The sequence below is a fragment of the Penaeus monodon genome, chromosome 20 (genome assembly GCF_015228065.2).
Source record: "Penaeus monodon isolate SGIC_2016 chromosome 20, NSTDA_Pmon_1, whole genome shotgun sequence".
Classification (NCBI taxonomy): domain Eukaryota; kingdom Metazoa; phylum Arthropoda; class Malacostraca; order Decapoda; family Penaeidae; genus Penaeus; species Penaeus monodon.
Genome location: NC_051405.1, coordinates 12990400 through 12990798, shown reverse-complemented (window position 1 = coordinate 12990798; position 399 = coordinate 12990400). Strand labels below are relative to the sequence as shown.

The 399-nt window shown below is 5.0% G+C and overlaps 1 protein-coding gene across 1 annotated transcript in view; it reads right to left on the bottom strand.

The window, feature by feature from the left end:
- The window catches only part of LOC119585640 (EH domain-binding protein 1-like), a gene marked incomplete in the record, with an annotated part of 320960 nt that overhangs the window by 151554 nt on the left and 169007 nt on the right, over positions 1-399 (bottom strand).

The following is a 399-nucleotide window of genomic DNA, read 5'->3' as shown; positions in this document are numbered from 1 at the left end:
AAAAAAAAAAAATTATTTTTTAAAAATTATAAAATATTATAATATATTTATTATATTATATTAATAAAATATAAAATTTTATATTTTATTTTTTTATATTATATATATATATTTTTAAAAAAAAAAATTTTTATTTAATATATATTTTTAAATTTTTAAAAAAAATTTTTTATAAAAAAATATATTTATTTTTATTATTTTTTTTAAACATATAATTTTTTTTCCCCTTTTTTTTTAATGTATATATCAATTAATATATTATTATATTATTATAATTATATAATTTTTTTTAAAATTTTTTTTTAAAAATTATATATGTTATTTTAAATTTATTTTGGGGTAATTATGGTGAATTTTTTTTTATTAATTATTATTTTATATATTTTAAAAAAAACCCCC